Here is a 26,388-nt window from a genome sequence, read left to right on the forward strand (position 1 = left end):
TTTTGACTCCTTATATCAGATTGTCAAAAGGTAGGTGATCTCTTCCTTTTTAAAATTCCTTATTCTTGGCTTCTCATCAACATTCATGCTGACATGAACAAGCCATTTCTTTGTCCATAGTCATTCCTTAGCTCTCTAACATTCTAATTATGCTTATATAATCCTATTTTTCCCCTGAAATTTGCCTAGGAATTAGATTATAACCAATGGAAGAAAACAGTCTTCCCTATTGAAATCTGGGTCAACCATTCTGCATGTTGGAATAAAAAACTGAGTCAGCGATTGTGCATTGAAGGCCCACAAATGCTGATTGCTGTAGGTACTGCTGGCCCATACACTGTTTAAAAAAATATTTTTATGATAATATTTAAAGATTAGAAAGTTTCTTGTGGAAAAAATACAGATTTCTGGCTTCTCTCAAAAACTTGGAAGATACAGTAACAGTAATCTACATTCCTGTATGACAACAACCCACTTGTGCTGAACAGCAAGTGACCAGCTCAGATTCATGAAAGCTTGCACCACACTGTGCCCTGCCCCACTTCCCCATTTTTTTTTCACACATCCTGGTTCCTGAAGGTGTTGCCGTCTGCCAACTACCTCATCAGTGTGGACCCTGGTTTTGGAGACACTGCTAATCTCAGACACATGAGTTTAAGATTTGTGAGGCTCAGAGATTCAGGAAGTGGTAAAATTAAAGAAACTAAAGAAGTGTGACTGAATAATTTGACCTAATTCAGAGAATTAGCATTACTGGAAAACAGAAACATCTTTCTAAGTGGTGTGAGAGTAATGCAGTTGAGTATATTTTTTACTACAAAACCAAAACAAGCAGGAGTGTGTTTTCTAGCTACCTCAGTGGTAAAAAGTCGGGGACACATTTTTCAAAGCATTAAATGGGAATGTACCCACCTGATCTTTATTAATGTTAATAAGAACCACACCACTCAGTGCCTTGAATAGTCTACTCTTAGGTGTTTCTCTATGAATATTTATGCAATCAGAAATAAAATGTACAGCTAGGTAGAACCCAGATAGATATGTTTCAATTATAGAAGAGTTTCAAATTTTTCTAAATTCCACTTCAATTATATTCACTTAGAAGCATTATTTTTTTAAATGGAGGAAAATTAACTGAGGAAGAATGACAGGGTCACATTTTGAAAAGAGATTGGATTAAAAGTTAAAAAAAGGGGGGGGGGTTAAGTGTTACTTCTGCCTTCTGTCTTTGTCCTCAGCCTCCCTCAGCCTCCACCTTCTCATCTGTAGGGTTCTACAGGATCACTGTGCACTATGTGATCAGTATGCTACCTGACCTTTCTAATCTCAGGATTGTTACGGCCTTCAGTGAGATTAAGGAAGCAAAGTGCTTTATGAATAAAATAAAGCCTGTATAAACTCAAGATTTTGCTATATAATCAGTAGCTACTGTAACAGGAAGAATGTTTTTGGTGCTCCTCTTCTTGATTTTTCTCTCCCTCTGTACCTGTATCTCTCCCAATTTCTGTCTCCTGTGATGGCGAGCACGAGATTGAACTCTTATGGTTAGACGATGGCCCATCATATTGAGGTCATATTGAGGCCTGGGCTCATCCACTTGATGATTGCTGCCTGGCTGCTCCAGAATATGTTTCTAGTCATTCATTTTAATTAAATAATAATTCTGAATTTACTTCTTTATTAGAAAATAAGAGCTAACATTATGTCTTGAAAGCCATCAGCTTCATTCCTCAATAACTACGAGTCCATTAGAGAAATCTTTTAGATCATACTTGAATAGTCCTAAATCTGAGGGTCTACTCTCCACAGTTTGGCATAGAAGTATTTAGTATTTACTTAAAAATCCCTGTATCGGTGACTGTGCCCTTCTGAGAACTATTATTAGGTCAAGGCACTGCAGACTATCTGCCTTCGTGCTCCAGACTTGAATTCAAGAGTAAGTTGCATTTTCTTCTCCAGGAGCACTGCCATCTCCTAAGAGCAGGAGTCAATGCTGAGTTTGCCTTTCCTTTCTAAGACACAAAAGCACCAGCTAAAGAATAATACTGGTGGAGAAAGATTTTGATATTGGCATTTTTACTGCTTCTTTCATTCATTTATTCATTCAGCAAACACTTACCAAGGAAATATAGGACTGCACTAAGATCTTGAAAAGATAAAAGCAGAGCACAGTTGCTGCTTTCAGGAAGCTTCTATTCCAGGAAAGGAGGTGATATCTGCCAGACAGCAGAGTGATCTGTTCCCCAGTCCAGATATTTGTAGGAACAAAAATCCCAGGGAGGGGTCCCAACCTGGCCTCAGTTGGTTAGAAAAGCAAACCAGGGTATGTCCCACCAGGGGCAAGTCCTAAAGGATGAAAAGCCCCACTGTGAACGGGCAGTGGGACCTGGGGAGGGGTAAGTCGTCCCTATCCTGGATCTTACAATGCTTCGAAAAGAAGAAATCTGCACAAAGAAGTTAAGCCCTTGAAATAAACCTTCCTATAAATGCTCAAGGTGGAACAGACACGCCAATTTAAAATGTATGCAGGCTAATAATGTCAACAACAGGAAAACAATCAACTACCTTATCAAATAGTATATCATCAGAGGTCTAAGCTCATCCCTTAGCCAGGCTGGGAAATTGGATTCCCTCTTAAAAATCTACATAAGATTATGAACGTGGAAAACACTTAACATTATAGCTGCTCTCTCTGAGATGCAGTGAATTTTCAAAAGTAATGTAAACATAATAACAAATGTTCTGGTAATACTTATTGCAGTGAGGAGGTAATGGTTTTGCTCTTAAAAATGGAAATACTTTACACATACAGAGAATTAGAAATAATAATATAATTAATACCTGCATACATCTATCCAGATTGCCAAAATGTAACATTTTGGCCTTGTCTTGTTCAAATGTCTTTTTCTCTTTTTTCAAGATATGAAACATTAAAGAAGGCTCAGGTTGAGTCCCATGGTTCATTTTCTTCATTTTTCTCTCACCTTCCTTTCTTCCTAGAGGGGATTACTGTCCTGAATTTGGTGATCATCATCCCCACTCAAGTCCTTCTACTTTTACTACCAATCTGTCTCTATACCAATTCATATTATTGTTTTAAAACTTAGATAAAAAGTAGCCTATTATCTATTCTTATCCTTAAACTTGCTTTATTGCTTTAAATATATACATGCACACATATATTAAAAAATATTAAAAAAAATTTAACTATTTGGAACAATGTTGTGGTGGATGTTTCATTTTTTTTCCTTTGTGCTCACTTATAGGAGTTTCTCTAGGAAATGTGCCTAAAAATGAAATTGCTGGGTGAGAGGGCATCTTTACTTTTAACAAAAGTGATGGACCTTTTTATGTTCCTGACAGTAGTGGATAAGAATTCCTGTTGCTCCAACTTCACCAACATTTGGACTGGTCAGAATTTATAGTTTTGGTTGAGTTGAGAATGAAATGTTAAGTCATTTTAATTGACATTTTTTAAATGAGGTAATCTTTGAAAAATTGGTCTAAAAAAGGATAATCTTAGAAGACAGCATATCTATGGATATCATTATATTAATTTAAGTACCCCATGGAAGAAAAGTAACTTAAGCAAAGGTGCGCCTCCCCACAAAATTGTCATAAAATTCTAATCTGCATCTTCATTGTATGTCACAACCATCCTTATATTTACTAATGACATACAAGATGAGAAGAAACAGAATGCATATGCTAAGGCTATTGTCTTAGAATTTTTTTTAAGTTATGTTTCTTATTCCTGTTGGTCTGACATGCCACATCCATTTTAGTTATATCATTCTTTCAAAATGTGGACCAATGCAAATTTTCTACTGTTATAACACTAAGAATTGAAATGATTCCTTCATTGTAGAATTTTCTTAAGAGCCTAGAAATTTCATGCTATGAGCTGTCAGTTTATTCAGATTGAATAACAGATTGAAGCATGTAATTGCTGTATTTAGAAAGTGTAGGTCACCAAATCGTAGAATTCTATAATTGAGTGAACTTGGAGGTACACCGTCTGACTTCGTGAGCAATCAGAGCCAATTTTTGTCTACATGTATCTAGTTTGACTGTCCATGCTGTGGAGATTCCTTGGTTTATCACCAACTCTGCTTTATTTTGTGCAGTGATTTAAGAAACAAGCATATATATCCTTTACTAGTCTATGAGAAAATGCCAGGCCCTGGAAAACATAAACATGGCTTATCTGTTTCCTATTAATGCATACCTTTTAAGGAGATAAACTACAACTTTAAAAAAATTGGAAGGAAATCTTTATAGTATAAAGTAATACTGTGTGCTGAAATATATGTGAACTGAATCTAAAATTAAATTTAATGTTCTGACTAAGGTGGATACTTTACGTCTAATATACTGTTAACCATTTGGACAACAGTTGGGGTACTTGATCTTTTTAACTTAATTTATGTCTGTTAAGGTAGGGAACATTGAGATATTTTTAAAGTCACAGATTTGTGTATATTTTAACAACTTGCAATGCAAAGTAATACGATATTGTACATAGTAATTTGTTACCAGTGTATAAGTATTACTTCAGTTTAGTATAATATAATTTTAATTATGAAAATAAAGCTTTTATCTACTTTCATCTGGTTTTGATTTCTTCATTTTTATTATAAGATCCCTTCATAAATATTATGTAATTCATCTGCGGTTCTACTAAAATGTCTAGTTTTACTCTAACAAATGGGAGATCAGACGGTAGCCTTAACATATGCGTCCTGTTTCTTCTCATCTTGTATGTCATTAGTAAAAATAAGGATGGTTGTGATGTATAATGAAAATGCAGATTCATAACATGATTAGCTTGATGTAAAACAAATTTTAAAGTGCCCCAGGCTTTAAAGACATTACTCTGGATCTGTGCCTATGTTGTGTATACAGAGTGTTTTTTAAATTATAAGAGCCTAGAATCATCCTGTTAACTAAAATACCGGTAAATCCCAAATGACACATGGAGGGAGACAGTTATAAATGGTGGGATGGAGGGAAATGTGTATGTGCAGAAGTGTCTGGGGTAGGGGGTAGTATGTTGGAGTATCTTAGACCCCTCTAAGAGGACTAGGAGGGGGAATATCTTCAAAATAATTTGAGAACCAAAGTCCTAATGTGCATCTGCAGGGTTGGTACTCACATCTGTAGAACCCTGACTTTAGAGATAATACCATAAGGATAAATTTAATAAAAGATGTTTACCTTAGCCCTGGTAAAAGTGGATTCTAATTTTTCACTGCCTTTGGGAAGACTACAACTTTGCCCAATCACTTGCTCCTCAGTCATCGTGTGTGTGTACCTTGCCCCAGGCTTCGACCTGGCCTCTGGTAATGGTCTGCTCTTTGCTCTTTCTCTCCCAGTTTCCTGATGCTCTCATGTACCCAATCCAGGCGAGTATAAAGAAGTTACGGGAAGTTTCATCTCACATGGGCGTGGAGGAGACTCGAGCATGCCTGTAGGCTGGGCTCAAGGCTGGGTGGGGAGTTAATGCAGAGACAGGAAGTGCAGAAGACTCTTTCCTTCTGTTTGTGTTCCTATTGAAACTTACCTGAACGAACACCAGGGGCCCAATTTTCTTTCTTTTAATTGGTATCTAACTGAAGTTTTCAAGGATATTCCAAATGGTGGGGACAATATGAGTAAAGGTATCTTGAGGAAGAGCACGTGTGTCTCCAGAAACTACAGGCTGGTTTAGGGCTAGAGCAGAAAGGGCACCAGCGTGTCCTGGGGGTCAAACTGGAAAGGTGGACCGTGTCTGGACTATGGAGAGGCTCACAGCTGTTTTATGGATTCAGTCTTAATCTCTGATGATAGAGCGTTGTCAGCTGTTAAAGGATTTTAAGCACTGCAGTGAAATCATCAGAATCCCAGCGTCTGAAGTCAATGCTAGCTGCAGTGTGGAGTGAAGAGGAGGCTGGAGGCAGTGGACCAGCTGGAGCTGCCTGATCTGGGCAGTGGAAATAGGGCAGCATGCGTGGAGACCGAGTGCAGGATGTGGAGAAGTGGCATCGGCTGGACTTGGTACTGGATTTGGATGTGAAGAAGGAAGAGTCAAAGAAAGCCTTGACATTTCCATCTTAGGTTACTGGTTGTGTGCCCAAATGAAAGAGAGAAATAGGGAAAGCAGGTTGGGGGCTAAGAATATGGGTTTCCTTTGATACAAATTTCATTCCAGGTGTTTATGGAGAAGCTAGGTGTTTACACTACCGAGGGATAGAATATGAGGGAAGCATGGCCAGGGTAATGCTGAACCGAACTCTGAATAGGCACTGGAAATTCCAGGCACAGGAACCCACAGGTCAGGTTTGAGACCTACTCCTGTCTCAGAACAGCCAGAAGGAAGCAGTGTTAGGGCTTCAGGCTGTGGAAGGAGCCTTGTGCTCATTCACCCAGGGCCCCTGTGATAAGCCAATGAGTTTGAACTTCACCTTAAAAATCAATGAAGCCTTTTTCAATCAGTTATGATGAGATTTGTATTTTATAAGGAGACTGTGGAAATGTAGGTACCCTGCTGTGGGGTAGCTTGTGTTGGGAGCTTAGAAGATGTCATCTGTTAGGGCAGTGTGCTGTTTATTACACTTTATGCAGGACTCAGATGTTAAATCAAAGTTCATTTGATTTCCCACAACTGATTGCATCCTGCTTCCAAGCACACAGCAGCAAAATAAAAACTAATACCAGTTACAACAGTAACGACAACAAAAATCCTTAAATGTGTCTATTCCAGGGTCCCTTCAGGATGTAATAATCCCTGATAGTTCTGGATTCTCTGGAACTCCTTTGCTTACCCTTCTCCCTGAGGTGATCTAAGTGCCCAGGGGACTCATTCATGCCCCATCCTGGCCTTGGGGTGGGTGTCACTGTTGCATCTCTGGTACATGTGCCATGCTGGGTGTCACCTGTGGCCCGCATGGAGGTGTCCTCTTCTTGCTGGAAGGCTGTGAACCCTGGTAGTGGGCACAGGTGTGGTTGGTCCTGTGTGGTCCTGTCCAGCACCATGCTGGTCCCTACTCTTCAAGTCCTTGGTCCCCATAGTGTCCTCCAGGCTCAGGTGACCCATTTGTGGCCTCCTCATTTTCACAAAAGGACTCAGTTCGTCAGATTTCTCAGCACTTTCATGTCCCTACGGGAGACCCAGGAATTCTTGGCTGCCCTCTCTCTGCAATAATGGGATGGGTTTTCATGCCTGGGTTTCCTTTGATACAAAGGATGATGACTTTTGTGTATAGAAAGGAATTCACTATTCATTTGTGTTGTAATAGATAGTTGTTTAGCCCAGAGCTTAACAAGTCAACCTACAGAACTCATTTTACTCATGAATCTGGTTATTTTTCACAAAAATAAGAGAAATTACTTCCATTTATTTGTTTAATTAACTCATAAGTTTAACCAATTGTATCTTCTTGAAACATTAACCCCATTTAATTAATCAAATTCCCTTAACCATTTCAAATTGTGATCACAAGTCTATGATTTCAAGATGCAAGAAAGAGTTCAAATATCCTTAAAGTTGATGAGGAATAGAGAGAACAACCCAATGACTATAAAATGCATTACCTCGCTGGTCCTCAAATTTTTAACTATTAATAGTAAAAAGTCTCTGATGTCTTCATCCATGTGTTCACATTTTACATTTTTATTGTAAAATATAACCCATATATATAGTTCTTTATTTTTTAAACATATTTCTGTATATTTCTGGAGTTATATGACAACTCCAAGAGAATAGCAGGTAAGGTTACTAGTTCTTGGTTACTGACCATCCAATGATTTACTTTTACATATGTATATACACATACATATATATATATTCTTTTTCAGATTCTTTTCCATTATAGTTTATTACAAGATATTGAATATAGTTCCCTGTGCTGTATGGTAGGTTCTTGTTGTTTATCTTTTATATATAGTTGTGTGTATCTGTTAATCCCAGACTCCTAATTTATCCCTCCCTCCCCTTTCCACTTTGGTAACCATAAATCTGTTTTCTGTGTCTGTGAGTCTATTTCTGTTTTGTAAATAAGTTCATTTGTATCCTTCTTTTAGATTCCACATATAAGTGATATCATATGGTATTTGTCTTTGTCTGACTTATTTCACTTAGTATGATCATCTCTAGGTCCATCTATGTTGCTGCAAATGGTATTATTTCATTCTTTTTATGGCTAAGACCATTCAGTGCTTTTGGTGGAGGGGTGGGGTCTAGTCCCACATCCTAAAGAGATTCAAACCTGAGCCTATAACTTAGGCATGGTCTCCCTTCTGACAGCCACCTCTTCATAAGCCCACTGAGCTTTAACCAATTGTGTAAGTTTTTATTCTCACAGCCAGCGCCCAGAAATGGAAGGCTTCTCTCTTTCCTTTCTTGTCTTAGAGGGTCTTCTCTTACACTGTATCTTCCATCATCCCCATCCTAGCTTCAAAGCCTAACCTCAATGGGAGAAAGACTTTGGGGTTTGGGGAGGAGACATATTGCTGAGAAAAGGAAAGATATCAAGAATTAGTTCAAATTTCTAAAAATTAACTTTGTGATATCAAAGACGGTGCTCTGGTTATCACTGCACACATGTGGTAATTGAAGCATAGAAGGTAATGAGGTCGCACAGGAGAAAACCCTTGAGGGAGCATGGCATTTAAGAGGAATTAGCATCAGCAGAGAAAGAGCAATCCTCAGAAGAGACCAAGAAGGAAGAATCAGAAAAATGAAGGGAAAGTACCAAAAGGGAGCGGTATGACAAGACCTCAGGGAGAAGAAAATCTCAAAAAGGAAAGTGCAGCACTGTGAGAGGCTACAATTCAGATTAAATTACGATGTAACAATTATGACACAAAAGGACAAATGTTTTATGATTCCACTTATATGAGATGCTTAGAAAATTCAAATCCATAAAAACAGAAAGCAGAATGGTGGTTGCCAGGGGCTGGGGGAAGGGAGAAATTGAGAATTAGTGTTTAATGGGTACCGAGTTGCAGTGTGAGAATATAAGAACAATTCTGGAGGTGGATGGTGGTGATGGTTGCACAACATTGTACATGTCCTTAATGCTACTGAGTGATACAGTTAAAAATGGTCAAAATGGTAAATATTATGTTATGTATGTTTTACCACAATAATAAAAAAAAAAGATGTTACAATTAAGACAAGATAAAGACAGAAATGTGTCCATTGGTTTTGACAGTACTTATGTGATTACTAACCTTTGCAAGAGTAGCTTCAATGTAGGTGTTTTTATTACTTATTGCTATATTACAAACTGTCCTATCATTTTATTTGCCCATGATGCTGTGGATTGGCTGGGCTCAGATGGGTGGCTCTTCTTCTGGAACCACTTGGAATCTCTCCCAGTTGCTGTCAGATGGTGGCTGGAACTGGAATGTCTAGTGGCTTCACTCTCATGTCCGTACCATGGTTGGTGGCTGGTAGACTGGGACCCCTCTTCTACCACATGACTAGCTTGGGCTTCTTAGGGATGGCTAGATCCAAAGAGTAAGCTTTCCCAGAGGATAAGCCCCAAGGTGCAAACCCAGTTCAGGTCTCTGCTTGCATCATCCTTGCTAATGACCCATCTGCCAAGCCCAGAATTAATCTTTTGGGGGTGGTATGAGTTCAATGGGGGCTACCAAAGTAAGAGCCGACCATGATGAGAGGGAAGCCAGCAGAAAAGAGGAGTAATGACATTATTATATCAGGCTGGTGGGTATGGGGAAGCATAAAGAAATATAATATAGACACAGGAGTGAGCATGGTATCCAGGGTGACAGAGAGGAGGCTGGTGAGGAGCGAGGACAGGGGTGCGGACGAGGAGGCGTGTCAGATAGTCTGACTAGATAGTCATGAAAAGGCTTTCAGTTAACTTTCAAGTATTTAGATTCTAATTATTCAGGCTCTTTGTGCTTATGTCATGTTATTGTATGAGCAAGAAAGCAGAAAGAAGAACTGAATGGAGATGAAAGTCAAATCAGTGGTGTTTATTGTTCATGTGGAGAGACTGGAGTCATTCTTAATTTCTTTCTTGGCCTCAAACCCACATCCAGTCTCCAAGCCCTATGGGCTGTAGTTCCAAAATATGCCCTAAGGCCGACTACGTACCCTCTCCCCATGAAAACCTAGTCTACATGATTGCCACCCGTTACCTGGATTTACTGCTGCACTAGCTCCCTAATTTGCCTCCCTGGCTCTGTTCTTGTTTGCCTGTTGTCTGTCCTGAATGCAGCAGCCAGAGTGGTCTCATATGCGTAAATCAGATCATGCCACTTTTCTGCTCAAAAACAAAATAAGGGCAAGCAACCAAGAAAGCACTTCTGGTAACTTCCTGTTCCACCTAGAATAAGACCCCAGCCCTTACCCAGCCTGCAGTGCTCCATGCTCCACATCCGGCCCCGGTCCTGTGCTTCATTTTCTCCCTCCTCCACGGGTCTTTCTTTCTTCCCTCCTACTTGCCAAGCTGTCCCCTTTTAACTAGATGTTTCTTTTGTGTGGACCACATTCCTCTCTCCCCACCCCAATTTTTTACCTTTTCATCATTTGTGTCTCAACTCAAGTGACGCTTCCTCCAAGCAGGTTTCCTTGACTAGCTAACACCCGCCACTTCCCCCATGTCCTTTTCTACCAAACTACCTGAAACTTTTTTCCTGCTTGTCAATAACTAATACACACATAGGCACACACGCATACACACACAGGAGCAGGAAAATATCTATTTTTCTATTTTTATTTTAATCAAAATTATATGTACATCATCTTAAATGTCAAATAATTCTACAAAAATCACTCCACTTACATGTATGCCACACCATGTAGTAGTCCACCATTCCTTTTAATAAGTCAATTTCATCCTCTCCCCTATAGTTTATGTCTCCTTTCCATATATTCAGGTGTACCAACTGCTCTGTCATTTTATTCATCTTGATGAAAACTTTCCTGGTGCCTCTTGACCTTCTCCAATCTGGACTGCCTGGCGCAGAGCCATCCTAGAACTTCCCTTTACCATCAACACCAGGGATCAGAGTCTTCCCTCTCCTATTTTATTTACTTATTTCATAAAGGAGACTTGGTCCCAAATTTCAGTGGAATGTATCCTCTATTAGCTTTCTGAGAAAGGATGTTTGGAAAATAAATTTTTGAGACCTGATATTTTGACTAATAGCCTTATTTTAAATATCTTCAATTTTCCTACTTGTAATAAAGTATGTTAGCATACAAAACTCTAGGTTGAGAATTATTTTTCCTTAAGGAATTTGAAGCCATTGCTCTATTACCTCCTGGAAACAGATGTTCCCATTTAGAAGTCTGAAGTCGTGACCCATGCTTTGTATGCAATCCGTTTTTTCTCTCTGGAAGCTTGTAGGGGCTACCCTCTTTCCAAGTGTTTTGAAATTTCTCAACAATGTCCATTGGTGTGTGGGGTTTTTTTCACTCACTTTGTTGGATATACATTGAGCTCTTTCAATCTGAAAACTCATGTCCTAGGAAATATTTTAGAATTATTTATCTAAATGTTACCCTTCATTTGTTCTTCTCTCTTTCTGAAACTCCAGTTATTTGGATGTTGGACCACCAGATTTTCCTACAGCTCTCCATTTTCTTATATTTTCTTTTCTTCTCTCCTTTTTCCCATCTCTTTTGCTCTATTCTCTGGGAAACTTCCTCAGTTTTATTTTTCAAACCTCACTGAATTTCACATTTCTGTTATCCTACTTTTTATTTCTAAGGGCTCTTTTTTGTTGTTGGATGTTCTTCTTTTTTAAAAAAAAAATAGCTTTGTTATTATTTTCCTATCTTGTTTCATGGCTGCAGTATCTTATTTCTTGGGGGACGTTAGTAAGAGTTTGTTTTTGGTTTTTTGCTTTTGCATTATCTCTGTTTCCTGCTTTTGTCTGTTCATTTGATTTCTACATTTTTGATAGAGGCTTTCCTCAGATGTAAGTAATCCTTGACTATTGGCTCAGATGTAAGTGGGACACCCTAAAATTGATTAATGTTTAAGGACTTATAGACTATGTTTTCTACTACAGGGCAATCAGGCTGAGTCCTCTCCTTGGTGGACCACCAGGTATAAGTATCTTAAGTCTTTCCTCTTGGGATGGTTAGCCCTTTTAGGCTCTGCCCAGATAACCTAGGTCCAGCTGCCACTGTTCTAGAAATCCTAATGAGGAAAATGTTTGGTGGAGGGAAGTGGGAGCACTTGTGCCAGAATTCCTTGTGTCCCAGCATTCAACATTCAGTAAACAGACTCCAACAGAGTCCACCTGGAGCCCCTTTCCTCAATGCATTCCAGAGCTTTCTCTTTCAGTCCTGAGTCTACTTATCTTACTCTCTGAGTAGCAACGGGAATCTAACCACTTCTTGACTTACACCTTATCCTCCTTTTCTTTTTAGCCTTCCTTTTACTTCCACTTCCAGAAGTCCCTGCTTCTACCAATTCCTGAGATGTAGGGGGTAAACTGGGTTGCTTTTCAGTTTTTTTTGACGCTAGGTTCAGCTTTTTCAGATCTGCTAAGTCAGTTACGAGTGGTCTGATTGTTTTTTCACTTCTAAAATTTGTTTCTGTTTTCTTATTACCTGCCTTCTTTGTTCTTTGGGATTTATGCTTTAAAAATTTTTTTATTGATGTATAGTTGATTTATAATGTGGTAATTTCAGGTGTACAGCATAAGGATTCAGTTACACATATACATATATATGTATTGTTTTTCAGGTTCTTTTCCATTATAGGTTATTAAATACATACACTGCTGTATATAAAAATATAAACAACAAGGGCCTACTGTATAACCCAGGAAACTATATGCTTTTAAAAAATATATTTACTGTTGTTGCTCTGGTAAGGTTTGTAGAGAAAGCAAAAAATAAACACTTTTATCCAGTTGGCCACCTTTTGATTTATTTACTCTCTTTTATGCCTACATGACAAGTGGGAATTCTGTCTGCCTGGCTGCTTCATCCTCTAGTGCCTGCAGTACGTGGCACATACTAGATGCATTTGCTGAATGACTAGCTGGCTGACTAGCTTGGTTACTTAGATTTCTGTATAGCCTAAAAGCTGCAAAATTTTTAAGTGACAGCATTGTGGATACATCCACAATGAGGTATTTCTTAAAGGCAGAAGATGTAGGGTTTCTTTAAAGATACTTTCTCTCCCTTGTGTCTCCTTAAAATTTTTTTTTAATTATTTTTCTGGATTTTTTTTTTATTAACTATAAACTGATGTAGTAACAGAGCACATCAGGAGGAATATAATGGGCATAGCTAAAATACAATGTATGGGACCATTTTTGAAACTGAGTCTTAACTTTTTATTCCATTTTCCTGTCCCACCCCAACACATATACCAGGTGAATACAGTGATTTCTGGTCTCTTCTGATTTCTTAATTTCCTTAGAGTTTGGTTACAGTTTTGGTTAAATTTGCCATCCTTTACGTTAGGATGGCAAATTTCTGGCACATTTTCAATGACTCAATTTTGCGCCACAAAGTAATTCAAGTACGTTTTGAATGTGAGAATGAAATTAACTCCCTTATGAAGATGACGCCCTACTCAGTCCAACTGTAGTTTCCAGTGAGAGGCAAATATAACAACATGTAAGGGAAATAAAGGAAGACGTAGAAGCAAAGGAAATTCAGAGAAATCATTTTTCGTTTGCCTACCCTGGCCATGTTCCATCAAGTAGCCGAGTGTGCATGTACTAATGAATTTAACAACACTTATTGAGTACCTGAGATGTGTACCAAGCTGTGCCCAAACTGTAAACTCACATGCCCACCCATTCTACACTTGTTTAATTAAACTGATTTGAAATTCAGCTGGTGCTCTTTTACTATCCATAAGAGCTTTCACATCGCAGTAAACATTTCTATCCCCATGCTGTTTTGGAAATGTGTGTGAGTTTCCTGCATCTATTTGATGGTTTAGCCTCTTTACAGATTATAAATTGAGAGTATAAGTAATCTTAATTAAAAAAGGGCACAGAAAAAACCCATGCCGAAGCCAGAATGAGAACTTGAATCTCTCATGCATTTGCTTTAGTCCAGTGAGTAGTACACTCTTAAATCCAGATAAATTTTTAATAATTCTACACATTTAAGGAAAAGGACAGCACTGAAACCTTGACTAGTGATAGACATGAGATCCAAAAGTATAAAAATATAGGGGAAGAAGATCAAGGTTATCATATGCTGCTTCATAAATATCTCATTTAAAATATCTTTTTTCAAATACGCATCTTTCATTGGTTGGTAATAGGCATGATTTGGGGAGACTGTAAACAAGAAAGCTTAGAGAGGTAGATCCTCCTTTTAAATAATCTTAAGTAATTAATCATGAATTCATTTATTTGCAGAGTTAGGTCATTCTTTTAAAATTAAAAAAAAAAAAATTATCAAGTGCAGTGCCTCCCCAAAGCAATGAGTACCCTAGTAACAGTGCTGTAAATTTAAAACACATAAAGTCTGCACATCTAAAAACATTTTTTCTTCCCTTTAGAATGTCTAAGTCACGACATTTATTCTTTTAAAAAGGCCTCGGAGTTGAGCTGGCTTTCTGATTATCGTCTTGAATAACTTCCTCCTTTCTCTCCCACTTTGTGTCCTGGCCCTCCTTCACCTCCTCCGTGGCCCTCTCCAGCCACTTCCTGCTGGTGAGGAGGATCTGTCCTCTCAGGCAAGGATGGGAAGGAAAGTGAACAGCTCTCCCAGGAGGCCAGAGCTCATGGGGGTTTGCGAATCTTTCAGCAGAGGCTGTGGATGGTAACTGTGTGGTAGAGGTCTCCTCTCCTGGCTGTCTGACCTCTTGGTAAACTATTTGTTTTTCCTCATATTGATTAAAGAAAACAAGCCACCAGCCTATAACTCCCTACCAACAGCTCCCTACCAACTGTTTTTAAGAATCATACGCATTTAAAATACAGGAGTTCAGGAAAGCCCAGATCCTTGACTCTGTTTCACTCTGTGATGCAGGTAAGCCAGATAACTGATGACAGTAAAACAGAATTCCTGAAAGAAACAGGGGATGTTTCCAGACTTCCCCTTTGAAAGAGTATGAACCACAAATATAAAGAATCAGTCTAATACTCCAAATGTCAAGCCACCTCAAATAAGCAATTGTATTAATTATGAGCATCTAAAGACTAAAGTCTTGAAGTGTTAATTACACTTTGGCCATAAAAAGGTACTCTCAGTATTCAAACTTACTAAAGCTCTTGTTTCCCTTAGTACGTAAAGCAGGCTCTGTTTTTTTTTTTTCCTTACTCTACAGCAATTCTAAAGAAAAAACTCAAAACCCCTAGGCAACTTGATCGCCTGTAAGCCTGAATCTTTACAGTAGAGAGAAATGTCCAGGTTGTATACCTATTGACATTGCTGAATGAAAACATCTAGAATAATGGTGCTTCTGGTTGTGTTTCCAATAGCAATGTGATTGCAGCGCACTGTGGATTAAGTTACCGATCCTTTGAATTCTGACCTTCTGTCTAAAACAGCTTTAGAGGTTACTCTTTTTTTTTTTTCCCCCGATTTGGGAGACTAGAGGTGGGGGGGAAGTTAATGCTGTTTGAAGGAAGAAAAAATTTCTATAGTTTATTCAGTTTGGGCTTTTCATTTGTCCCCTTCCTGGCAATTCCTTTGTAACAATAATAGGGCCTCTTGATTTCGAGTACTTAAAATTATACCTCCAAATACATAAGGAGACTTGGAGTGCGTGCTGTATGCAGTTATTTCCTCAGTGAACAAATCAAGTGTTTATGCTGTAACAGCTATTGAGATCAAAACAATATCACACTGGATAAATGAAATTAAGGAATAAAAAGGGAAGAAGTTGACAGAACTGTCCATACAGTTGCTTGTTATAAACTCAGACCCTTAGCTGCTCTTTTTATTATAAAGAAAAAGTTGGGGATATTTATAATTCTACTTTAGGGAGATAATCCACCTTTTCTGATAAATAATGAGAAAAAAATATATCTCCTGACTTGATCATTTCAAGTTTAAGGATTCATCACATTTTTCCTCTATTGACCATTTAATGTATGTACGTTGATTTCTGAACCAGCAAAGTAACTTGCAATATGTTTGTAAATAATCAGACATTGTAGAGTGGGGATGTCTATTCTATACTGAATATATCATTCCAATATATATCATTTCAATATGTCACACACCTTTCTGGACTTACTTGCTTTACTAGGGGTCACCTTGCTCCAAAATGATGATACGACCAGGACACTGTGATGTCCCAGTGCTCCATCAACTGTTTAGTGGTAATTTTGATAGTGCTAAAGAAGGCAGATTCCAGAACAAAGAGGTAGTGAGGGGAAAAGCATATTAAAAGAAAATAGGATTCATATAGATAAGCTATTACATTATTTGTTAAAATGAATGAAGATTGTATATGAAGTGCCTAGCACAGTGCCTAGCCCATAGGAAGCACTCAATGAATGCTCATTCCCTTCCTTCTTCCATGACATAGTCATCATTTCTGAAGAATTTAAAAACTGTAAACTCAGCTGTCCTGAAACCTGGAAAACACAAGGCAAATTTCCAGATCCTCTTAAAGGTATTGGGAGGTGCTGACAAGATTGGTTTTGCCCATGGCTTAGGGACAAAAAGATTGAAGAGATAATCTGGGGTTTTTAGGTGGCTTCATGTCAACAGAAATCCATTTTATAGTGGGAGAAAGCAAACTAGCTTATTACTCAGAATAAGCATATGTTCCCACGACCAATTATTTACATATCTTTGGCAGAAGAAAGAAAAAGTAACTCTGTTTGCCATTTTGGAAAAACAATTGATTTTAAAATAGAAAACCTGATTTGTCATATTTTTCTCAGGTTAAGGACCTCTATCATCCCATTCCCTCTTCTTAAAAATCTGCCACTGCCCTCGTTTCATTATTAGTTTCAAGCAGTGCTGTTCAAACTTTCTATTAAGAATAATAATTAAAACATCCTATAGGCAGTTATCACTCCATATGATAACAAGTTTCCCACCCTATATAAATAAATGGTTATTAGTCATGTGTAATAACCAATGTGCTTATTAGGGGCACAGGAAGTAGGTTATATTGCCCATATTGTGTTGGCATAAAGACTCATTTTTATTAAAATAATTTTCCATGGTACAGTGAATAGTTAGTAATTGCCTCCTTAAATGTACTGTTAACTACTATTCATGTTGGAGTTTGGAAAACAGTTAGCAAAACACTGGTAGACATTCAGTTTGGTGGAATTTAATATCATTCTTAAAATAAATAGAGGATGTTTTCCTTGGTTGTGTTTCAGCAGAAGGCTACTGGGAGCAGGGCCCTCATTGCAGGTCTCGTGCCAGTGGGGAAAGAGTAGGTCATGGAAGTGACCACTCCAGATGCCAGCAAGGATCGTAATATCAACCATCCAGACACTGTTCCAAAGGGTCCAGGACAGAGCCAGCAATGTCAAGCCATGGCATGGACCATGACGAGAGTTATCTGGAAGCAGAAGCACTAGAAGTACAATATTTTGGAATATTCCATTTGCTGTTCTACTCTGAACAGTTTAAATCGCAAAATGTTGACTATTTCCAGAGAGTATGGATTTTAAGAATATGGAAGAAATAATAACTAGGATTTTGCTTTCGAAGGAAAAGCATTGGTCCTTAAGTGCTAAGTATATTTTGCAACTTACTATGCCATTGTTAAGTTATAATCTTCCTAAAGAGTGGTAGAAACAGAGATATAAGAGATGGTTTACATCGGACCAGGTAAAGCATGCATGCTTAATTCTAAAATGATTTAAAGGTAAACACAAATAGAAGAAAAAAATATCTAAGCCTATCTTTTATTGGAAACGTCACAACTATTCAAGAATTGTATTATTGTTACTGGAATGGAAAAAGGGAAAGGGACAAGCATCTTACCCTTTGTTTCCTCAGTGTTTGTTGTACTGAACTGGGTTAATCAACTGTTGATTCGTGTCATCTTGGGAAAGTTCTGAGTTAACCTTGTAGATCGTTCTAATGGATCCCTTCTATCTACCTTTCTCTTTTTTTCTTTTTTAATTAGGCATGTTTGTTTATTTTTGAAATCATGCTTTTATTTAAACTTCTCTGTTAATCGAACAGCACTAGCAACTTCTATCAAAATTGCAGGCTTCTGTATAACCAGACACATATCTGGCCAGCTTACTCTGTATGATAAAACTTGTTTGGAGGTTTATGAAGGAAAGTGTCCTTTTGAGAGTATGTCAACATTTTGTTACAATTGACTATTCCAAGTGTTTTCCTTTACCAGATGACGTTAATTTTTTGCTTTAGTGGGGAAAAGGCATATTAGAATTTTTTAAATTCCTACTCATATGTCTATGTGTTGAAAATTTTCCAGGAAATATCAGATAGTAATGTTTTCTATTATGACTTGCCTTTACTAATGGCAAATTTTCAGCACATTTTCCTAATTTCTGTTGTAATGTGTCTGACTTTATTTTGGGAGCACCTTGGTCCTTAAAGGATATAGCTAAGTTATGTTATTCTGGTTAGTGAATTACACTAGAAATTGGGTCTTCTTAGTAATGGCTTATGTCTTAGCTGTTTATCAGAAGATAACTTATTTTGGTGTGAGTTGATGATATCTAGTACATATTTGATATTCAGAATTAGTAACTAGACAAAATTTGTGGATAAGCATGTGATTGTTTTTAAGCCATCTAATTTTGCTTCAGGAAAAGGAAAGCATTTAGAAGTGGGATACATGTAGTGGGATATTCCTTTTAGCCAATGACTAAGCTCTTAGTTACATAACGATGCAGCCTGATCTATGTCATATCAATTAGTGCTCACATTACGTTCAGCGTGCTTTTCATCATTTTCTTCATTATTACATACATCATGCCTTTAATGGTTACGGTTTGGTTATATAAATAAAAATAATTAAATTTCAATATAAAAACCAATATAACATGATAAATTTGATTATAATGTAGGCAATGATATACAAAAGTCAGGTACTTTACACAATATTCCTACTGTGTTGACGTCATCCAGTTTGTGCCTTCTGGATTTGCCAATACCATCTTTCATGGATCAGAAAAATAACATCTTGCCTTTTTATATCTGAAATAATTTTTAAACTATGGGAAGCCTGGGCACAATGCCTTAATGGAAAGTTTCAAACAGGGTTGAATTCTTCAACCAACAGCTCAAATTTTATATTTTATAGAGCTTAAAAATAAACATGATAGCAAAAGCAGTTACTGTGTGAGTGTTTGATATCATAGACAATGTATTGTTACATTTTGTCTCACAGCACTAGAGACCTCCATTATGTGCTGTATTTTATTTTCTGCAGATATCCCTTAGTATATTGAATAACCGATAACTTCTGGTCTGAGAACGTGGCATAGGTGGTAACGTAGTTCTATTTCGGCTGCATGTATGAACAGATCCAATAGCAATCAACTGATTTTTGAGCTGGCTTCCCAAATATGGTAGATGCCTGGCCCTTGATTCCTTGCCAGTACCAGACAAAATGAAATCCAAGGTGAGTTTGCAGTTTAAGCTGTCTCTTAGGTTTGACAAAGTGTTCTCTTCTGAGGAATTTAGATTAGCATCCTTTCTGGGGGAGGTGTGGTGAAGTCCATATTGAATTTTGGTCATTAGAACCTTCTTGTTCTGTTTACCTTGGAATGGTGCTTTCATTTACAAATTAGCAAAGTAAAGGCAAGACTGTGTCTATCTTTATGAGTTGATGATCTGAAAATGTATTATAAAATCATTTAAGAAGTTACTGTGACTTTAAAACCCTTTTCTCATACCAAGCCAAGAACCTTAACGAAAAATATGCTTATTTCTACAAATAAAAAGACCAGATACATAAAATAGTATCATTGTTAATGATGAAACAGTTTTAAGGAAAAACCCAGTGTGTAAAAGGTTCTATTTTTAGAGTACAAATTTGGTTATGATGAGTGAATAGCACCAAAAATAAACATTTGTATTTGAACTATGGTATAGGGCTGGGTGAATATAAATATGATAATTAGTCATGTAAGTGATGCCTTCTTTAAATATTTGAAATCAATATAATGGTTAAGTCATTGATCTAATAACTGAAGTCCTTTATTTGCCTAAAACATGATAGTAAGTAAATATCTTAAACTGAAGCTGTAATTTACTCATAATCGGAAGAGCTCGACTGTCTAGGTGAGTGTATAGATTATTATGCATAGATTCTGAGTTTAGTTAGAATGTTTTTAAAAGAACTGACTGTAAAGAAAGAGTCCTAGATAAAATAAATCCTTTCCCCCCAAATCATTTTAAAATATCAACGGTGAAATGCTATCTGGTTCATATCCAAAAAAACTTGTTCATGTAAAACTTGCCATTCTGGAGATCCTCGCAGATTTAACAGTCAGGCTTTCATTGTTAAACTGATAATAGCTTACACGTTTGCTTTTTCTCTCCCTTTACTTAATATGGAAATGGCTATCCTATTTTTTATTTTCCCCAGACCTGTTGTTACGTTCAGGAAAACGGTTTTTGAGAAGTATCGGTTCCCCAAGTTTCAGGGCCTGGGGGAAAAAAAAAGTTTTGGAAAAGTATTAAAGATAACGTGTAACTACTCCCCAAAGCTCGTAATTGGTAGCTGCTGCAGCAGAGCTGTGTGTTGACAGTGTCTCGGAGAAGTGATTCTCACACAGCTGTTTATTCAGATAGCATGGGGCGCGTTCATTTACATAATAAATTTTTCCTGTGCAGCAAGGTTGAGTCAGAGAGAGCAGTGCTCCTTCAATTGTTGCATTTAAACCAATAAGGTTAGGACAAGAGAATAGCTGTGGTTTGCGTTGCAAAAACAAAAAAAGCCCCGAGGCTCCACGGGCAGACCTACAAGGCTGCGCAAACAAATCCAAGAGGGGTGAGATTGTGCTGTTTCTTTGTCTGGGGTTCTCAGATGCTATCTGCTGCTGCTCTTTAGTGGGGAAAGAGCGCAGGGCTCAAGGCGGTTACCAAGCAGAACGGTGGGAGCTGATGGCTCCGAGTTTGGGGCGAGGTAGAAACTCTCCAGTGCCACTTCCGACTTTAAGCCTTCCTGTTGCCGTCCGGTGTGGCGGTTTCCTCGCGGGGGAAAGCGTCTGCGCTCAGTCGCTCGGCAGCCCGAGCCTGCAGCAGCGGCCAGGCGGCCGTCCCCGCGGCCGGGCGTACCCCCGCAGACGCGCTCCGCTTCCAGAAGCGCCGGGCTCCGCTCAGAGCTCCTAAAAGCCCTCCCGCGTCCTGATCCAGGAGCAAAACTATGTCAGGAATGGAGGTTTGCTAAACCAGAAAATTCGGAGGAGCACATTAAACTGGTGGATGCAGCAGATGTAAGCGCTGTAAGTACAAGCTGACTGTTTGAAAAATAGTAGTGAATGACAACAGCTGTCCTGTGGGCAAAGCCCAAGATAACCGGAGCGCTTTGAGTTATTGTTTTGATTTGTTTTAAAATAAAAACTTTAGGGTGTGGGGAAGATTATGACACTTTGTACTTAGTGCTTTATTAGCCACAGAGTTGCATCATAAAAATGTAAGTTCTTAACCCCCAAATTAGCTGAGCGATTAGAATCATTAAGAGGTAATTACAAATTAATTGTTAACAATTTTGTTGTGCTCTCTATAAATATAATACATGGCTCTTTTCTTGTAGGGAGGTTAGTTTATCTCTCTTTTCTGCACAGACCTCAGCTGTAACTCCTTGATATTGATTAAAGCGGTAAATGTATCTATCCATTGCAACACACAGATAACTTTTCCTTCATATTGTAGTTTGATTTGAGAAGATGAGGAAGGAATTAACATTTTCAAAGGACAACAGATAACAGAAATAAATTGAAACCACTTTTTAAGGAAGGAAATCCTTTTGTTTCAATAAACAGATTTCCCAAACATATTAAACAGGCTCATCTTCAAAAGGTGAAATAATAAACATTTGCCTAGTTAATGTATTTCTCACTTATTGACACGTAATATGACTTGAATGGACCTTGAAATCAAAAACAAGGCTCTTAAACTTTTGAATTACCATTTAAAATATTTGTCATTCTGAATCAGTATACGAATTGCTCATGACTCATAGGCTTATATTTCTTGGGAGGAGTTTTTGAACACATTTAAGCACAGCATTTGCGGGCATTCAATAAATTCAGAGCTGTCATTGCACGTAGACAAACGTTTTTAGGTTTCATTTCTTAAAATGACAAGGGGTACGAAAAGTCGCTAGTTAAGCACATAATGTAGTTTTATAGGCTGGGGGTTGTTTGCTCAATGTGTCTTTCAGAGTAGGTTTTATTTTAGGTGGGTGCGAGTCTTTTTGCCCACTGTTTGGGATTTGAAGACATGCATCCACGAACAGTCATGCTTTTTGGCATTATCAAATATTTCATATTTGACTTTCTCGCTGCTTGAGTTCTCCTAAGGCCCAAAGTGTTCAGTAAGTGAGCAAACAGCCCTGGATTTTCAATCCTGAAAATTCTTCGCGGTGACAGACAGAAAAACCTAATTGAGCCACTGTTCAGCTTTAGAATGGCAAAGGGAAGTCAACTGATCTGGGAGTTTTGTAGACATAATAAGTGATTTTCTGAAAAGAAAATTTCCATTTGACTGTGAAAATGTATTTTATAAGAATACATTGAAAGAAAAAAAAAAACCTTGCAGCGAGAATAAAACCTTTTCTTCCATTTAATAAGATATCAAAAGTATTTCACTCAGCATCTTAAATAAATGCTACTTTTGAAAACAGTCCTTTCAGTCTATAGGTAGAATCAACGTTGTTTAAATACTTACTTGTTTTTGTTTTCACGGGGACTCTATTTTGTCATTTTCTTTAAACAAGGCACTTGAATCAGTGATACCGTATATTACATTAAAAATCTGTAAAGAGTATTAAAACAGTTTTTTGGAGTCTTTGATAAAGAAGGAGGTAAGCGTTATACATTTAAAAGACATCTACCTTTTCCTGGAAGTTCATTTCACTGTTAGGTTTAGGTTTTTATTACATCATTGACACCGTACTTGGAAATATTGATTAAGGAGCTTTTTAGCAAGAATATATTCTGATTTAAAAGCAGATTTGTGCCTGAGGCACATTTTTTTTTCCCCTATAAAATACATTCTGATTAGAAAATTGCCATTGTCTTTCAAATTTGGGAGGACTCAGGTTGATCTGTGGTTGGGCAAAACCAGCTCGCCTGCCAAGTCTATTTAGAAAAGTTCAGTACTTTCACTTTGAAAATTTCTTTTTAGTTTGAAAAAAAAAAAGTTTAAAATTATAGTCATTTTATAAAAATTGCTTCTAGCAAGCAAAAAAAGCCAGTGGAAAACCCATAATTTAGACAAGTACCTACATTTTATTTGCTCTCTGCTGCTGAGATTTAGAATCCCTTTCCATTTACAGTTTACTTTTCACAGAACATTATTAACTTTTTGGCTTCATCCATGATCTTCTGTCAGATGCTTTTGATTTGTAATTTAGCAAAGTATAATAAACAGTGCAAAAGTCATGAATTTTGCTCTGCATCCTGATCTCTGTGGTAGGGAAAATGTGATAAAATGTGTACCTTAAGTCTTGTTTGATGATCTCTCAAAGCAAGTTTGCCTTCTGGAAATAATTTTGGGGGTTGAAGAGCATGGTATTAACAGATTTAATGTGGCTATTCAATGGATTGGCGAAGTACTATGTGAGGTTTAACAAAATGAGAGAGACAAATTGAACATCAACAAAAGTTACATCTGTGAAGAATTATAAATTTAATTAGAAAAAAAGGCAAACTTAAAAGACCTCATTAACTAATCAGAAGTCAAAGTTACTCCTTTAGGATTCCTGAATTTAAATTCTAAGAAGCCCTGCTATCTTGTTTTCTCTGTATTTTCACAACTCTGTCAGTACGCTACACGGGGTGTTCTATACAAAGAGTTTTAAAAAGCATTAAAGTGAAATGACTTCATTGTAATATAAGATGACCATTTATAACGTTACGGGAAATAGTTTTGCACTCATAGGAGCATTTGAATTAAAAATACCAGATTAGGAGAAGACAAGAAACATATTAGGTTTAGGGATGGAAAGCAGAAAATGTGAGCTTACTGAATGCCCAGCAGCCTTTTTCTGAAAACCATGAAATAATGTTTTTCTCCTTTGAATGGAAACGTGCCTCATTAATTATTTTTTGCAACACGTTATGATTTTAGACTTTAAAACCCAGAAACTTCCAGAGATATTGTCAAACAGAAGAGAAAATCAAAGCCAATCAGAAATAGGTGTTCTTTTTAGATAAGTCATTACAAGAGTATGTTTCCTCACTGCACTGTAATCTTGTACTACACATAAAAAACTAAAAGCATGTGAAGTGTAGCATTTTGTAAACTGTAACTAATTTTGCTCACATCTGTGTCTAATTGTTGTCTGCATTCGCATTCTTGAGAGTAGATTTATTTTTCCTGGACCACGATGTGGATTCAGCTGACCAGCCTAAGTGAGGATTAGTTGTTTTAAAGTTATTTTGATTAAAGAGTCATTTTTAAAAACAGTAACACACAACACATGGTTTAAATAATCCCTGAGACACAAAAGAATATATCTGAAGTACACTTAATGAAATGAGGATCATGGATACAGAATCAAAACTTGTGGTGCACCAAGTACAGTACAGACCGAGTCGAGCCAGCATTAAAAAAGTATGTTGTGAGAATGCATATTTTTTCAGTGAGAAAACCTGTTAGAATAATTCTTATTTTGAAGTTAATCTTTTTATTAACAGATTGACTTTAAAATTTAAATATGATAGGTTAAACCTCAAATATAAATATAATCAGACCTTCAAAGTATACAATGAAACTAAAATTATATTTCTAAGATTATAGTCTCTAGCTAATACTAAAATAGGAATGTATTTTAACATTTAACAGAAAGTGTGTTTTACATAGTCTTTCACATAATTAAGCCAAGAGAGTTCTTAAAACTAAGTTAGTTCTCACCTATAATTTATTCCAGGTGTATACAAGTGGAAAAAAGAAAAAAAAAATTTATCCTTGAGGTATATTGCTGCAGTTTCTGAAGGAAAACATTCAGTCTTGTGTAAGAACATTAATTTTAACAAAAATTACAGAAGCCTGTTACCACAAAATGACCTATCTACAGGCATTAAAATTAAATTTTCATTGACTATGCAGACATCTCTTAAAAATTGCTTTTTCTCTTGCACATATTATAGGAAAATATACCTAGAAATTTCATGTAACATTACACCAAGATATTTAGAGTTTAACGATGCTTTATTCTTGCCAAAAAGGTAGTACTTCTTAATTTCATAAATCATAATTAAAAAATAACAGGACTCAATAGAAGAAATTTGGATGGATAACTTTAATGCCATTTGAGATGCTTCAGTTTTCATCTTTGTTCTGTAACCCTAATTGATGTTAGTTCAGGTTGAATGAAAGTGCACATCAAGGATTTGGAATTCTGAATCATTTTAAACGTTATGCAGAATGCTCTTTACTTCAGAGACAGGCGTTAGCCTGAGCCTGTGAGCCAGCAGCCCACCCTCACCTGAGCTTGTCACCTGCTGGCAGTTTGTGCTGCCTCTGGAGGAAGGGCAGAAACTAGCAAAGCCTGCGTGTTAGTTGTTCAGTGAAATCCCAGATACAGATTCATCTGGAGGCAAATGAGACCAAAACTCTGGCAAACTGAGACAGTGAATTGAGTATTAAACTGTGCATTCTTGCTCCTGGTTTAAAAGATGGGAAATTAAAAAGCAAACTGCTTTTTCTCTTGCACCAGGCACTGATGGATTTCACTGAATTTTAAAATGAACTGCATTTTAAATTTGCTTGGGTAGATGAAGCCCAGTGCTCAACTGTGGGACTTCAGGGATGAGAACTCACCTTGGCCATCCCGAATTTAGTCCTGGCATCGCCTGAAAGTTGCCCAGAAGCTGTTTTAGTGAATGCTAAATGACCAATGGTAAATATAGGAGAAAACCACCAGGATAAGGATAAGAACTGTCAGGAGTCAAAGGCGTGGGCGAGAACTCTATTTCAGCGGGTGATAGCAGAAGATGAAAGATCTTCTGAGGATGCTGGAGGGTTAATGCTTGAACTGCTGCTGTGAAACACGCTCATTTTGCTAATAGCTATTTTTTTCCAAGCACCTTTTCCAAGCTGCCTGGGTAAGGCTGCTTTGCATGTTGATTGGGGGAGGGGTAATCCCGTTTGCAGCTGTCATAGGCCAGTGATGAATCACTATCCCGTCATTTGGCTGCCTTCCCCCCCTGACAAGGGGAGGAGGAGGGTAGACCTGGAGGAGGAAACAACAGTGGAGGCTTCAACTTAAAGACAATATGCCTTTCACCGCTGCAGTATCCTCTTTTTTCTCTTTT

The 26,388-nt window shown here is 37.5% G+C and overlaps 1 protein-coding gene across 8 annotated transcripts in view; it reads left to right on the plus strand.

Annotated features, from left to right (window-relative positions):
* The window catches only part of EYA1 (EYA transcriptional coactivator and phosphatase 1), a 283,352-nt gene that overhangs the window by 121,984 nt on the left and 134,980 nt on the right, over nucleotides 1–26,388 (plus strand). For 2 of the 8 annotated variants that reach the window (XM_032470273.1, XM_032470275.1), the window contains exon 1: nucleotides 20,906–21,348. The exons of 5 other annotated variants lie outside the window; for them this stretch is intronic. The gene's annotated coding sequence lies outside the window, so the exon portion shown is untranslated. One more of the 8 variants, XM_032470274.1, reaches the window with a different exon arrangement.

Source organism: Camelus ferus, chromosome 29, assembly GCF_009834535.1.
Source record: "Camelus ferus isolate YT-003-E chromosome 29, BCGSAC_Cfer_1.0, whole genome shotgun sequence".
Classification (NCBI taxonomy): Eukaryota; Metazoa; Chordata; class Mammalia; order Artiodactyla; family Camelidae; genus Camelus; species Camelus ferus.